This window comes from Elephas maximus, chromosome 9 (assembly GCF_024166365.1).
Source record: "Elephas maximus indicus isolate mEleMax1 chromosome 9, mEleMax1 primary haplotype, whole genome shotgun sequence".
NCBI lineage: Eukaryota > Metazoa > Chordata > Mammalia > Proboscidea > Elephantidae > Elephas > Elephas maximus.
Genome location: NC_064827.1, coordinates 34,482,518 through 34,497,171, shown reverse-complemented (window position 1 = coordinate 34,497,171; position 14,654 = coordinate 34,482,518).

Below are 14,654 nucleotides of genomic sequence, written 5' to 3'. Positions count from 1 at the left end.
GCTGGCGATTTCTACCTACCCAGTGATTCAGCAGAAGAAAGCCTTGCTGACCTGCTTCTGTAAAGATTACAGCCCCCAAATCCCTATGGCGCAGCTCTACTATGTTACATGGGGTCACTGTGAGATGGCATAGACTGGATGTCACCCAGTAACACAACAATGTGTATGTATATTTAGAAATCTTAGAAAAATATAAATAGATGCAGATTTATACTGGGATATAGAGTATCTGCAGCGGTTAAAGCACTTGGCTGCTAATTGAATGGTTGTCAGTTTGAACTCATCAGCCACTTTGTGGGAGAAAGATATGGCAGTCTGGGTTCACAAAGATTTACAGCCTTGGAAACCCTATGGGGCAATTCTATGAGTCAGAATCAACCTGATAGCACCTAACGGCAACAACAGAGAGTATCTCAAGGAACGTTGGTGGTGCAAGAACAACAACATAATGTATTCCTCTATTAGTCTCAGGGTTCTAACAAGAAACATATGACACACTCGAAAAAGATGATGGAAGAGAGTGTGATGAAAGGACTATTTACAAAGATGTGAACACTTATGAGAAATAACACAGTACTAAGAGGCACTTGGGGGCTAGCAATAGCAGGAAATAATTACCATCCTTGCTCCTGAAGGGGCCAGGAAGAAGCAGTTCCCAGAAATAACTGAGACCTAAAAAAAAAAAAAAAAAATTTTTTTTTTTTTTTGTAGGTATAGGTGAGGCACCACCCAAAAGGAGTTGTGGACATTAGTAGAGAATAAGAACCAAAAACAGAGCCAGTGGCAAATTGAAGCTTGTTAAAGGGGAAAAAAGCACCCTGACTTCTCCTTTATCCCTCTCTCCCACCTTTGGATGGTGTTTTGCTCTGGCCAGCTGCAAACAAAAGAACACTGGAACCTGGCTGAAGCAGTCCACAGAGCTCAACTTCTGGGGCCCAGCACAGGGTGGAGAAAGGTAGTGCAGTGCTTTTAAATACTCAACTACCTTTCATATACCAAATCCATTTAACTCTAACAGCCTGGAAAGATAAGAAATTTGAGGTTCAAGATCTTGAGAGTTTTGCAACACTGCCCTTTTAATGTACAATAGAACCACAAATTAGACTGTCATTTATAACGTGTTCAGCTGCTAACCAAAAGGTGGGAGGTTTGAGTTCACCTGGAGAAACCTCAGAATAAAGAACTGGGAATCTACTTGAGAAAAATCAGCCATTGAAAATCCTCTGGAGCACAGTTCTAGTGTGACACACACGGGGTCACCATAGGTTGGAGTCTACTCTACAGCAACTTTTCTTTTTTATCTCAAATTCTATACCCAGTATTCCCTAGGGCATTTGGGGAAATCTGAATACAAGAAAAATTAAACAGCTTAGAGAGATGCCTCAAAACTCTTTCTCTTCCCTCATTCTGGGTCTTGAAAATATTAAAGTAGGACTGGAGTGTATGATGGAAATAGGGAGTTCTAATGAACTTTCGCTAGTCATTTGTACATTCTTTCAATGATCCTAGCAGAATCAAACAGACACTGAGACACTCTGTTCAAACTTTTAAGAGACTCCTTCATGACATGCATTTTGGAGCACATGATAAAGAATACAGCAAGAAATCTGACACAAGATCGTCCTACAAGGAAATAAATGGAGCTGCACTGGAACAGAAAAAAAATACCCATTTGGTTGTGCTAATGAGAAGTAATAAAAGAAACTTACAGGAGATCTCAAAACCAGAATGTCCTCTGTTTTATCCCAATGAGAATTTAGGCTAATCCCTTGGGCAAACTTGTTCTGTTACAAAGTTTGGAAAGCTCTCTGATTCAAAAGAAGTCACACTGTCAAAAGAAAGAACATGAAATTAACCAGATCGACATGAATCAAAAACAGGTCAGTATTGTTAAATCAGTCTGTGCTGTGTATATGTTTCTGGAATATCCTTAGGAAGAAGAAATGGTAATCCCAGAAAGATAACAGAGCTTAAATAAGACAGGCACTTGAGAAAAGTTCTGATTGGTTTTGATAGAACAAAGTGCGTGGGATGTATAACATTTTGGGGTGTGCATTTGAGGCACAAAGTGTAGGGTGTTTGAGGCACATTGACAGTTAGCAGAGCTGAATGATAAGCCAAGGCTAGTTCATAAATAACAGGAAACAGAAATTGCCCCCTCATTTCTTCTAGAACTGAATTCTAACAGTAAATCTCTTTGGGGACAGTTCTGCAGGCATTTCACAACCTTAGAAACACTGAATAGCATATATATTGCATTAAGGGAGGTAGAGAATTGCTGTTTTTTAACTGTACAAGCTGCATGCCATGAAGGTGCTGTATCATTCATATGATTTGTAATAAATCTTTTGTATTCTTTCCCCACAATAATTTATGTGAAATGGAAGCCAACAACTTCCAGGTTACTAAGCCTAGCTACTGAATTAATTCATGAGCTGGACTGAAAAAAATGGGCCATTCTTCATCACCGGGATCATGAATATTTTAATGTTTGAATAAAGATGAGACTAAAGGTAAAGCAACTCAACTTTGTGAAGAAGCCACCAAGAACAAAAGAGAATTAGATGTTACAGTTCGTACTTCATTTTAACGTATTTGAGACAATGACTAAAAATGAACTCATTGTTACAGGTGAAAACAAATACTAATATACGCCCATTGTGGTTAAATCATGAAAAGTATGAAAGTATGGTGCAGTTGTTAAGTGTTTGCCTGCTAATCAACACAATAAAATTGGACGATGGTATCTGTCAGTCTAAGGAGAAATGAAGCCCCTGTAAAGTACTGTAGTAGGAGCTCATTTGACTTCATTATCAGCTGAAGCTTGGTGTCTACACCAGAATTCCATCAATTCAATACCAAAAATACATTTAGAGAAATTCTCCAGAATAGAGTTAGATATTTTTAGTATATAAGACCAGAACTGTAGAGGTGAAGGAATATGAGAATAATCCCAATTAAAGCAATGACTTTTTGAAGCTTTTGTGCTTCTTCCAACCATAATCAGCTGGCAACATAAAAAGTATTTGGAGAGTATGTGACATAATTTTTCTCTGTTCTCCAACAACCTTGTCAGTTTCTTTTTATCAAAATCAGAAAACATAAGGGAAAAGATACATTCATAGAAGTCTAATGTATGTGTGAAAACATTAGACTTCTAATGTTTTAATAAATCAACGCTCATATAACTGTTTTTCTTGAGCAATGGGACAAATGGGCAATTGCATCTAACCTTGTCTAAAACCACCAGTAGATACTTTTCTCATTTCCAAAAAAAATCAACAAATCTTACCCTCCCCACCCTAACCATATGCTCAGTGTCCAAGCTAACCCTCCAACTCAGTGGCTTTGCATATTAGAACTACCTAGAAAGCTTTGAATCAGAATTTCTTGGATTGGGAGTTGGCCACCAGCATTTTTTAAAGCTCCTTGTATGATTCTAACGTATAATTGGGATTGAGGACAACTACTACCCTATACACAGATGTACACAGGTGAACATCAGTTTATACGTAATACTTTCATGCCTTGAACATCATTGTATTTAACAAAATTTCTCTTGCCTCCTTTCTTCACTCATACACATGATTTCCTTCTTATACCTATATCATAGGTATTTGGTGAGAAATCCTTGTTTAAAAACAAAGATTAAATAAAAAATGTCTACCATACTGTGACAACTTGAGATAGTGTGACGTTAAGCACACTAATTCTTAGAGTTTATTTATTCATTTGCAAAATTGGGATTATGAGGATGGCACAGGACCGGACAGTGTTTTGTTCTGTTGTACACAAAGTAGATATGAGTTGGAACAGACTCGACAGCACCTAACAACTACAACAAAATTGGATGATGGTATCTACTTTACAGCATTACTGTGAAACAAAATGAGTTAATACATCATAAAATGCCTAGTAAAATGGTTGACATATAATGGACAGTCATGACATGGTAGCTATTAACATATAATTATAAAATGTAATTCCAAATATGTAACTGTAGTCATTATTGTAAAAACAGACGTAGTTACTTTTTCACCTAAAAAATTAATAGAAGAAATGTTTGTTAAGCAAATATTTATTAAGCAGCTAAACACTGCTCTGTATGCTGAGAATATAACTGCAACAAAAGAAACAAAAACCCTGCTCTTCATTAAACACAAAATGTTCAGGGGACACAGACCATATATTATATAATATAGTATAAGGGTCAAGGAGGAAAAGAAAATCAGGAATTAATTTGAGATAGGATAGCAAGGAAAGTTCTCACTGACACTTACATTTAAGTAAAGACTTACATTTAAGTAAAGACCTGAAGGAAATGAGGGAGCCAGCAATGGAGATATCTGGAGGGAACACATTTTAGGCAAAAGTAACAGTAAATACAAAGGACCTGAGGTAGGAACATCCCTGGGGTGTTCAGGGAGCAACAAGGAGGCTAGTGTGACAGAATTAAAATCAACTAAGATGGAAAGTATTAGGAGATTATATATATGCACAAAATCAGGGAGGTAATTAATGAATGGTAGGGGCAGGGGGTGGGGGGTGATCATATGAATTGCAGCCCTGGTGGTGCAGTTGTTAAGTGTTTGCCTGCTAATCAAAAGGTCAGCAGTTCAAATCCACCAGCCACTCCCTGGAAACCCTGTGGGACAGTTCCACTCTGTCCTATAGGGTCACTATGAATCGGAATCAGCTGGACAGAAATGGGTTTTGTTTTCTTCTTTCAGGCACACAGTAGATTTCTGTTGCCTGCCCCACCCCCATTTTTGAGCAAGACCACATGAAAACGTTCTGGCCAATGAGTTGTGAACAAAAAATGATGTGTGATTCTTGTAGCCCAGAGCATATAATTGCCTCACTATGGTGAGGAGCACATTTGAGATGATGGCATCTCTATCAGTCCTGGTCCCTGAATGTCCATGAAGGGAAGAACTTCCAGGCTGCATAATGAAAAAGTAGCATAAGGCAAAAACAATCTTTGATTTTTTGTCACCAAGATTATGGGGTTGTTATTGCTTATAACATAGTCTGATACATAGTTCATAGTGAGGGCTTATGCTTTATTTTGAATAAAATCATAAGTCGGTGGGGATTTTTAAGACAGGTGTGAAATAATTTGGCTTATGTTTGGCCAGAACCACTCTGTCTACTTGTTAAGAATGGGCAGCAAGGCTTTATGATTGTGCAAAGTCAGAAGCTCTTGATAACAAGAGAATGCATGTTCTGGTGGAGTGGGGAAGCTCAAACATCTCTCTAATGAAAACAAACGGGGAAGTCAGTCATCTATCCTGCCTTAGTATTCATATTCTTTCCATCAGTTTACTTTCTATACTCCCTTTGTCTTTCATTGGCGTCCATTTTCTTTTAAATTTTTTTCTCTTTTCGACTGCCTGTGATTTAATTTTTACATATATAAACATAAATTATAACTACAAATACGTGATTGACTTAAAAATGCAATAACATCTATTCAGGATCTACTATGTGTTGAGCACTATGATGTTGTTGTTGTTAGGTGCCATCGAGTCCGTTCTGACTCGTAGCGACCCTATGTACAGTAGAAGGAAACACTGCCCAGTCCTGCACCACCCTCACAATCATTGTTATGCTTGAGCCCATTTTTGCAGCCACTGTGTCAGTCCATCTCATTGAGGGTCTTCCACTTTTTTGCTGACCCTCTACTTTACCAAGTATGATGTCCTGGTGATGCACTGGTTAAGAGCTATGGCTGCTAACCGCCAGCTGCTTCTTGGAAACTCTAGGGGCCAGTTCTGCTCTGTCCTATAGGGTCGCTATGAGTCAGAATTGACTTGATGGCAGTGGTCTTCGAGCACTATGAAAGGCAACAGAAATTCAAACAAATGGAAATCTGTTTTCTTGTCCTTGAACCCTGTTAATTTAGCTGGAGCATAAGGATAAAAACAATAAGAATGCATATAACAGTAAAAGTGCCAAAATTTTTAAGTGTGTGTGTGTGTTAGAATATTTTGGGAAAGAGGTAAATCAGAGCATTAGCATTGACTTCAAACAACAGGTATGATGTGAGTTTTCAGGGGGAAGATAAAAGTTCACAGGAGTGAAGAGTTGGGAGAACATTTTAATCAGGAAGTAAATGCATGACCATCAGTGAGGTGGTGGCATCTTTTCAGCAATCATTTTCGGACAAAGTATGTAGACCACTTCTGAAGGAACAGAGGATTTGTTAAAAGGAAAATAAAGAAAAAATAGATTGTAATTTGGAGAAGTAGGGGAGAAGCCAATTATAAAAGGCCTTGGATAAAAGAGTGAAAAAAGCACAGGAGAGCGAAAAAGAACTTATAGTCTCGACATGATCAAAGAAACGTTTAAAATTTTTTAATGTAAAGATGGTTTTAAAGTATGGCTGTGGCAACATACCTGATTCATTTATAAATAGTTTTGTCCCTTCTTAAAGAATAATACTAAATTGACTTTTTTATCTTACAGGATCTTATCTCAAATCTAAATCCTGGAATTCCAGTACATACTTGGATGAATAAAAGAAGATTAAAATAAGTTGTTGTATATTTGATAGCCAGGGAGAGAAAATTAAATATAAGCAATTGCATCAAATGTTAAAAAAATAATTTAACTATTAAAAAAAAATCTCAGAAGCAATGCTAAAAGAATATCACATAATTTATTTTGTTAAAAATATCCCTGTGTAAGAAAAGTGCTTTTGAATATTTAATAATATACCACAATCTTCAGGAAAATTTCTAAGGTCTTAAACTGAACAAATCTTATCATTTCCATTGGCATAATGTTTGGTTATAAGCCCAGTCTTCTGTAAAGGTCAAAAGTATTTCTATCAAACTACAACAACAAAAAGTTAGATTTGATTTAGTAAACAAATATTCAGAGGAAAATTACATTAGAGGATAGTCTAGAAAGGGACCAATATGACCTAGCAGTGCACAAATGATTTCATGTGTCCTTTCATATCAGTAACATAGCCATTCTAAAATGCAACATTTTATAATTATATTAGCATAGTCATCAATAACAGACAATATAGAAAATTATGATTCTCAAGCAAGTATTCATATGTCAGCCTGATCAAGGATACTGCCTGGGTTTTTTAAATTGTTTTCTTCATTCTGAAGAAAAAGGTATGTATACAGTTTATTTTAAGCATTAAAAAATCTAGTAGCTGATAAAAACGAAAGCTTCAAGACAAAGAGTTTAGCACCAACTAAAACCAAATTTAGAGACGAGTAGTGAATCTAGTTTCACTTACAAATTCTATTTTACAGTACAAAGTATATACTGTTGCTCTGAGAATTCAAAATGTATATTTTTGGATATGCGCTCCAATTGGCAAAAAGTTATTTAGGAAAACTGACAACGAAAAATAAGGGAGAGGAATTAAGAAACTGTATACAAGCCTGTACATTGTGGTTTTTGTTTGTTTTTAATCACAGAGGGTTTAGCTGGGGAACTGTCTATATTATTATTTGTTTCTTTAAAGAAGGGTGGAGGAGATCGGAAGGGTAGGTAAGGCGGGAAGTCAAAGCATGGTTGAGTGCCAATCATCACAGGAGAAAGCCTAGGATTACAACTAGAACCCCATGATGATGAACTTGGTCCTCTGGATGGCGCAAAGGATGCATGAAGTGGCTCAAACAGAAGCCAATCAACTACCTTGATTTGTGAATGTTACTGTCAATATTGAGACCTGGCACTTGGCCTAAAATGTCTTAGTAGGTGTTACCTTTGTACAGTTCATCCAGCTCTAATATTTTCCATTCAAGTAATACATCCACCCAGATCAGTGATTTCGACATGGCCTTCTCAACCACAGTAGAATACTCATTCTTTATAATTGCACCATGTTATGTGCCATAAAACAAGTCTCAATAAATAAAAAGGGATTCAAATCATACAAGGAACTTAAACTGGCAACCAGTAATTGAAAGATCTCTAGCAAAGTACCAGGTATTTCGAAACAAAAGACATACTTCCAAATGACCTATTAGTCAAAGAAGAAATTAAAAAAGGAATTAAAAGCATCTTTAATGAAAATAAAATTAAAACACAATATATCAAAATTTGTGAGATGCAGCTAATGAAACCCTTAGACAGAAAAGAATGTTGTTATTGTTGACTGCCCCATGTATGCAGAGTAAGACTGCTCCATAGGGTTTTTAAAGCTGTGACCTTTCGGAAGCAGATTGCCAGGCCCATCTTCCAAGGTGCCTATGGTGGGTTTGTACAGTCAATCATTCGACTTGTGGTGAAGTATTTAACCATCTGCTCCACCGCTCCACCCAGGAGCTTTTGGAAAAGAATAAAGATCTTAAATCAATGACCACAGCTTAGGGCACAATAAGAAACCACAAAAAGAACCAATTAAATCCAAAATAACAAGTAGAAAGGAACTAAAAAAGATCAGAATGAAAAATCTATGAAATAGTAATAGAAATACAATAAATAATATTAAAAGTTGAGAATATCAACAAATCAACCTCTAGGCAGTTTGATCAGGAAATAAAATAGAAGAAAAAAGTTACCCATATAAGAAATGAAAGATGGATATTCTATATTCAGTGGATATTCTATAGATGTTAAAAGGTTAAGAAGGGGATGTTATAAACGACTCCAGTCCAATAATTTCAACACCAAAGATGAAATGGATAAATTTCTCAAAAGACTAAAATTAATACTTAGTAGAGAAAATGGAATTGCTTTCCCTTTAAGATCAAAAACAAAGCAAGGACGTCCACTCTCACCTCCTACTCAACATTATACAGAACATTTTATCCAGTGCAATAAGGCAATAAAAAACAAAAAACATTCATATTTAATGGAATAACTAAAACTATATTCAGAGACAACACGATTGTCTATGTAGAAAGTTTCATGGAACCTACAAAAAAGTCCCTAGAGCTAATGAGTAAATTTTATATGATCAATTGTATTACTACATACTAGCAATAAACAATCAGAAATTTATATTAAAAAAATAACATTTATAACAGCATACAAATATGAAATATTTACTGATGCATTTAAAAACTACAAAATATTACTTAGAGAAACGGAGGATTTAAATAAATGTAATGATATCCTACGGTTCTTCCCAAAGTGATCTACAGATTCAACCCAAATAAAAATATTTGCAGTTTGTTTAGAAATTGGCATGTTTATTCAAAAATGTATATGAAAATACGAAGGATCTAGAATGTCAAAAACAAGTTTAAACTAAGTTGGAGGACTTATACTACCTGATTTCAATGTTTATTTTAAAGCTACAGTGATTGAGATGATGTACTTGGCATCAAGACAGATCAGTCAATCAATGGAACATAACAAAGTCTAGAAATAGATCTGTACATATGTTGTCAATTGATAAAGTACAAAGGCAACTCAGTGTTGAAATGTTTATCTTTCTAACAAATGCTACAGAACAATTAGATATCTATCTACAAGAAAATAATAAATATCAATTGATAACTTTCACAACACAGAAAAGTCTTTGTGAACTTAGGTTAGACAAAGATTTCTTAGATATGATACCAAAATAATGATCCATCAAAAAATGACAAATTGGGCCTCAAAATGTTAATAATTTCTGCTCTCTCATAAACTCTGTTAAAAACAACAAAAGACAGAGTGAAAATGTTTTCAAACCATGTATCTGGTTAAAAACATTCTAACTAGAATATATAAACACCTTTTAAAACTCAGTAAGAAAAGAAATTGCTCAATTAAATATTGACTAAAAGTTTGAACACACATTTCCCCAAAGAAAATATATGAATGCCAAAAAAGCATTTGAAAAAACGTTTAACACCATTAGACATTAGGTAAGTGTGAATTGCAATCACAGGATTCCAGTAGAAAACTTTTTAATGACTAAAATTAAAAAGACAAAACATATCAAATGTTGGTGAGGATATGAAGTAAATGAAACTCTCACACAATCTTGAACTGGAATATAGAATGGTACTACTACTTTGGAATACAGTTGGGTCCTTTCTTAAAAAGTTAAACATATCCCTATCATAGGAAACAGCCATTCCACTCCCCAAGAGAAATGAAAACTTAAGTGCGTACAAAGACTTGTTCATAAATTCTCTAGGCTTTATTTGTAATAGCCAAAAACTTGGAAAAAAACAAAGGTCTACCAGAAGATGAATGGATTAGCAAATTTTGTTCTATCAATACAATGGAGTACTATTCAGCAATAAAATGAATAAACAATTGATACATGCAAGGTGGATGAATCTCAAAATAATTATACCTGGTGAAATAAATCAGACAAAAAATACATACATCTGTTATGACTTCATTCATATAAAATCCCAGAATATGCAATCTAATCTATAGTGACAGAAATCTGATCAATGGTTGCCTGGAAACTGAAGAGTTACCAGGGAGGTGTGGGTGGTATGGGATGCATATGCTTATTATCTTGATTCTAATGATTTTTCCCTGGAGTAGTCTCATGGCAAAACTCACCACATTGTACCCTTTAAATGTACCGTTTATTGTATGTCAATTATATCTCAATAAAGCTACTTAAATAATTAGCTGAAAACCGATATTCTATCCTAAGAACACAGGATTAATTTTGGAGCTAAATTTGGATTTAGAATTCACGAGGACGGCAAAGCTACTTTCACACGTGCTTTACAACATGTTATTAGTTGTTTTTGTTTCCCCTGCCCACTCCCCTCTAAGATCCAAACAGTATAATCTTACAACATATTCATTTACTTTTTTATGTCTGTATAGGTACTTAGATAGTTATGTTTTCTTTTTTCCTAATATATTTAGGATCACCAGACTAAAACAAAATAGAATATTTACATGCCTGTTGTTTAGAGTATGAAAATCAGAGATTTATAATTATTAAGGAATTATGTTTAAGAGGTAAGTAAATTTCAAGTGAAAAAGTGATAGTTTGATTTGCTTGAGAACATACAAAGAAATGATTACCGGTAGATGATCATCACCTTGCACAAGCGTGAGTGCACTTTTCTTTATTTTACTGGGTATGTCCTCAAATATGCAGAGGCAGATTATGAAAGTGACTAATTCAATAATATTCTCTCCTGAACAATACATGTTATTCACTGAAAAAAAAAAAAAAAAGTGTGTGTGTGTGTGCGTGAGCTCCTTTCTGGCCTCCAAGTTGGTTTTTGTTTCTCATTCTATCAAAGGGAGTATTGGAAAGAACGTTTTTGGAGCAAATTAGATCTAGGTCCATATCCAACACCTAATAACGTTTTACTCATGGATAGGTTTCCTTACCTGTAAAAGTCTTCTTCAAATATAGCATGAGGATATTAACCCCTAATATGAATATAAACTTAGTTAATGGAAAACATCTAACACAACGCATGATATTCAGTAAAGGTTAATCATATCCCTAGTTCTATTCCTTAGTTTAATTAAAAAATGGAGGCCTACATTATATGTCCTTAGAAACAAACATAAAAGAAATGGATGCACAGTAGTATTTATAAAAATAAAATACTTTCTAAAAGTGTTCATTTTGGGCCTTGTCAGTCAGTAAACAATGATTAGCTGAGACATTAAGAATATTTAATACCCCCTCCATAGTATTTTACTCTTGGAGTGTATATTAAAGAACAGGCATATGATACAGTCATAATGAATTCCTAGTATAAGTGAAAAAGGAGTACGATTTCTCTTAATTCAATTACTGGAAAAAATAGAAAATCAAACTGTACAAATTAATAAATATATAATTATTATTTTTAATATATAATGAATGGGAACATATTAACTAAAAATAATTTCTTTTTAGTCTATCAACAGACTGTTGTACATGTCATTCTATTTATCCCAACAGAACCTTATGCTGGTTGGGGCAAAAAATAAAATAAGAGAAAAAACACATATTTTATGTATTTACATATATATTATATATTTGATATGAATATTATACATATAGTAACTACATTTTTTTAGTTTTGAGGGAAAGGAACAAGGAAATGGAGAGAAAGAGATCTATTGAATAACAAGGTAAATGGGTGGATATACAGGAGACAGAAAGACAAAATAAAAAAAAAAGTTCCTTTAAATTACTCTTCATACAGCATCACCTAATACCTCACATTGTGGGGACTTAAGCAGAGTCGGCAGTTCGAATCCACCAGGTGCTCCTTGAAAACCATATGGGGCAGTTCTACTCTGTCCTACAGGGTCACTATGAGTTGGAATCAACTCCATGGCAGCGGGTTTGGTTTTTCTTGGGGGAGGTTAACCATTTATAATCTTTTTGAGTAATTATTGGATAAAACTTTAGACCTTGCACCCAGAGTAAGGGTGTTCTTTAAAAGCAACTCTGGAAACGGTTGTTTTTCTTTTCCCCTCTGTTTACTAACAAGTATGGATTAGCAGACTACACAGTACAACCTATACTTCCAGAGCACACTGAAGCATTGTAAGCCAGTAACAGTTACTGACAGAATAGCAATTACAGCCCACACAATTCATTACCCCTTCTAACAGAGTTCTTTTGTTTTGTAGAATACTGGAAAAAGAAACCATGACTTGATACTCAGCTCTGTATTGCTAAAGCTATAAATTCTGCAGAGTTATATACCCAGCTACCATTTGGTGCCACTAGTTGAGGGCTCTGTTTATTTGTTTGCTGCTCTGTTTTGACTAAGGAAATAAGGAGTCTTCCAGAGAAACAGCTTGCCTGCTTTCTCCTAAAGCGTCCTTTCTTTGAAACTACAGACTTTTTCTTGGTCGGGTCATGTTTTAAAAACCATGTCAAATCTAACTTCAGATTTGGAACTCGGAATGAATTTTCAAGCATTTTTTTTTTTCTTTCTTTTCATTCTTGGTGAAGGAAAATGTTCTCTCTCTAAGAAAAATACCAATATAAGAGGTTTTCCCAATATCTAATTTTTAACACATTTAAATAAATCAATACCATATGGATTTCCTTTCCCTTACAATATATATTTTAAGAAATCTGTAGAAGAAAATGTCTTGCATTTTTACCTAAAACAAAATCTGTCAAGCAATGTTTTCAGCTGTTCAATATAGTGCACTTACTCCACTCTCCAGGTGTCCAGTAGCTCTTGTTGCCTTGCTATAAATCAGCTGTTAAGGACTGTTGACTACTCCAGACTAGGGAACTTTGGCAGCTGTGAGAATAAGGAGCCTAGAACTACCAATTATTTTGTTTGAAGAAAGTTTCTGAAATACCTGAGAGTGGATACTTGGGTAAAAATCAATGATCCCTAAACTGTGCTTTAATGTTTTAAAAGAATGGAAAACTGCTTTAACTTAGGATACTTAGTATTTCATGAGAAATGTAAATATGATGGACAGCCAGGGAAAGGGCATTGGAACTGGCATTTTTTGAAATGTTTATCTAGACAGATTAGCAATAAGGGGTCTTGAAGAAGTTCACCTGCACTCTATGTCTGTATTGGTTGTGTAAAATAAAATGAAATGGATTATGTTGATGATATTTTTCCTGGTTACATGAAAAAGAAAGCCCACCTACCTTATTGTCCCAAACGATGGTTCCATTTTTTTTTAATCATACTGCTTTTATGTATATGTGTGTCTTCTTCACTTATATTTTATTAAGTATCTGCTATTAAAAAAAAAAAAAAGACTATGAAGGAAATTTCTCTATAGCAGAAAAAGTCAATGTAGACAGTCAGGGTGTGGGAGTTGGGAGATGATCAAACCTACAAGAGGAGTGAGAAGACCTGAATTCTAAGTCTAGCCCTCCCACCTGATGAACTGTAATCTGTTTTGAGATTTAAATCAGATATTTCATGAAATGGCTTTAGCACACGCCTGGCACAGAAAAACTGTTCTTTAACAATAGATGGTAGCTATTTTTTTTTTTTATTCCAAATCAGTCAAAGAAAGCCCTGTGGGTCACAACAGCCTGAGCCACAACTGATCATGGGGACGGTACAGGACACAGTACTTTTTAGTTCTCTTGTACAGTGGGGATGCCAGGAGTCAAGGGCTAACTCAACTACAATTAAAGCAACTAGCACTGCCTGCTTCTTCCTATGTACCACAACTCATCAGATACCCCGGTTGTTGTTGTTGTGTGCCATCAAGTCAGTTCCAATTCACAGGGACCATATAGCACAGGGTAGGACTGCCCCCATAGAGTTTCCAAGGAGTGGCTGGTGGATTTGAATGGCTTGACCTTTTGGTTAGCAGCCAGGCTCTAACCACTGTGTCACCAGGGCTCCTCAGATGCCACTAGACATGTTTAAATACAAATCTAATCATAGCTTAGGAATAAGATTTGTTCCTTGCTGCATATATTGTCTGCACTAATGGGTTGTTGAATGGTAGTGACAATGGTTGAGACACCCACTACCTGCCTCTCTGGATGCAGAAGAAAATAGAAAGCAGCCATCGTAATTATTAACAGATTAAAATATCCTCATCACCCTCATCAGTACAAACATCATCACCAAAGAAACATTAACAGATAAAAGAATTGCTTAAACGTGTCCGACAACTAAAGTATTGCATCTGAATTTATTTTCCTATAGATGGAACTCCAGCACATTTTCCTCCACTCTGTCTGACTCCTCTAAGTCCTTCTGCATTTTTTCTTCTCCCCCCGTGTGTCAGTGGCACCTCCCAATTTAGTAAACCAGTGA